Raw genomic sequence first — 3,021 nt, forward strand, 5'->3', positions numbered from 1 at the left:
CACCAACCAGGACCAAAGGCCTCTTTTCAGCAGCCCAAAGGGCGGGAAGCGGCGCCCTTTGGTCCCGGTTGGTGGCACCAACCGGGACTAAAGGGGGCATTGGTCCCGGTTGGTGCCACGAACCAGGACCAAAGGGTGGCATTGGTCCCGGTTCGTGCCACCAACCGGGACCAATGGCCTTGCACAACGGCGTGGTGGTGGGAGTTTAGTCCCACCTCGCTAGCTGAGAGAGAGCCGCACCTGTTTATAAGGTGCGCTGCGCCTGAGCTGTCGAGCTCCTCTCTAAAGCAGGCTTACGGGCCTAACCTCTCTGTACATGCCTGTGGGCCTACTGGGCCTTCTACGGGCCTGAATCCTGGCCCATGGATGGGTTGAAGGAAATATGCCCTAGAGGCAATAATAAAGTATTATTTATTTCCTTATATCATGATAAATGTTTATTATTCATGCTAGAATTGTATTAACCGGAAACATAATACATGTCTAGTATGCCTCTACTTGACTAGCTCGTTAATCAAAGATGGTTATGTTTCCTAGCCATAGACATGAGTTGTCATTTGATTAACGAGATCACCTCATTAGGAGAATGACGTGATTGACTTGACCCATTCCGTTAGCTTAGCACTTGATCGTTTAGTATGTTGCTATTGCTTTCTTCATGACTTATACATGTTCCTATGACTATGAGATTATGCAACTCCCGTTTACCGGAGGAACACTTTGTGTGCTACCAAACGTCACAACGTAAATGGGTGATTATAAAGGTGCTCTACAGGTGTCTCCAAAGGTACTTGTTGGGTTGGCGTATTTTGAGATTAGGATTTGTCACTCCGATTGTCGGAGAGGTATCTCTGGGCCCACTTGGTAATGCACATCACTATAAGCCTTGCAAGCATTGTGACTAATGAGTTAGTTGCGGGATGATGTATTACGGAACGAGTAACGAGACTTGCCGGTAACGAGATTGAACTAGGTATCGAGATACCGACGATCGAATCTCGGGCAAGTAACATACCGATGACAAAGGGAACAACGTATGTTGTTATGCGGTCTGACCGATAAAGATCTTCGTAGAATATGTAGGAACCAATATGAGCATCCAGGTTCCGCTATTGGTTATTGACCGGAGAGGTGTCTCGGTCATGTCTACATAGTTCTCGAACCCGTAGGGTCCGCACGCTTAAAGTTACGATGACAGTTATATTATGAGTTTATATGTTTTGATGTACCGAAGGTTGTTCGGAGTCCCGGATGTGATCACGGACATGACGAGGAGTCTCGAAATGGTCGAGACATAAAGATTGATATATTGGACGACTATATTCGGACACCGGAAATGTTCCGGAGAAGTTTTGGATAAAACCGGAGTGCCGGAGGGGTTACCGGAACCCCCCGGGGAAGTATTGGGCCTTAGTGGGCCTTGAGGGGAGAGAGAGGGCAGCAGCCAGGAGGTGGCGCGCCCCCTCCCATGAGGAGTCCGAATTGGACTAGGGGAGGGGGGCGCGGCCCCTCTTTCCCTCTCCCTCTCTTTCCTTCCTCCCCTCTCTTCCTAGTTGGACTAGGAAAGGGGAGTCCTACTCCTACTAGGAGGAGGACTCCCCCCCTCTCCTTGGCGCGCCCAAGGGCAGTCGGCCTCCCCCTTGCTCCTTTATATACGGGGGCAGGGGGGCACCTCTACACACAATTGATATACGATATTTTAGCCGTGTGCGGTGCCCCCCTCCACCATATTACACCTCGATAATATCGTTGCGGAGCTTAGGCGAAGCCCTGCGTCGGTAGAACATCATCATCGTCACCACGCCGTCGTGCTGACAAAACTCTCCCTCAACACTCGGCTGGATCGGAGTTCGAGGGACGTCATCGAGCTGAACGTGTGCTGAACTCGGAGGTGCCGTGCGTTCGGTACTTGATCGGTCGGATCGTGAAGACATACGACTACATCAACCGCGTTGTGATAACGCTTCCGCTTGTCTACGAGGGTACGTGTAAAACACTCTCCCCTCTCGTTGCTATGCATCACCATGATCTTGCGTGAGCGTAGGAAATTTTTTGAAATTACTATGTTCCCTAACATGGGTTTCTAGTCGTATTCAGGCCGTGGTGGCCCAGTAGGTGGCATAATTTTTATTTTTTGCCTTTTTTTGTTTTCTTTTTTGCTTTATTTATTTTGTTTTGTTTCTACTTACAACAAAAAACTTATTTATTTTGTTTCTAATTACTTATTTATTTTACTTTATGATAATTCTTTTTCCTATTAAAGTTTCTAACAAAAAAAGTTCTTTATGAAAATTATTTTTGCTTTCAATGATTTTGAACAGAAAATACTTCGATAATTTTAGTTGCATCAATTTTATATAATTTTAGTTTCAATAATACTAGAGGTTGCATATAATGTTTTGAACAGAAAATACTTTGATAATTTTAGTTTCATAAATTTTATTTATGTTATTAAAGTTTATTTATTTTGTTTCTACTTATATATTTTATTAAAGTTTATATTATTTTGTTTCTAATTACTTATTTATTTTATTTGTTATTTTTCATGCACCATTTTTCATGCATTTACTGATTATTTTGAGCTATAAGACCCTAAAATTGAAAAGCATTTCAAATGAACTCTGAAAAGGTTGAAAGTTGGCATGGTATCATCATTTCATCCACATAGCATGTGCAAGAAATTTGAGAGGGTTACGGCAAAAACTGGATACACTTCGTGTACAAAATGGACAATCTCTTTCGAAGTATCAGGATTTCATACGGAAACTCGTCTGTTACAAATGGATTTCATTTTTTAAAACTTATTTGAACTCCTGACTTTTTGTGTGTTCAAAATGCACCATTCAAAGCCACATCATCAATTTTCAACCCTTTCTGACTTCATTTGTTATTTTTCATGCATTTACTAATTATTTTGAGCTATAAGACCCTAAAATTGAAAAGCATTTCAAATGAACTCTGAAAAGGTTGAAAGTTGGCATGGTATCATCATTTCATCCACATAGCATGTGCAAGAAAGTT

The sequence above is a fragment of the Triticum aestivum genome, chromosome 2D, assembly GCF_018294505.1.
Source record: "Triticum aestivum cultivar Chinese Spring chromosome 2D, IWGSC CS RefSeq v2.1, whole genome shotgun sequence".
NCBI classification, from domain to species: domain Eukaryota; kingdom Viridiplantae; phylum Streptophyta; class Magnoliopsida; order Poales; family Poaceae; genus Triticum; species Triticum aestivum.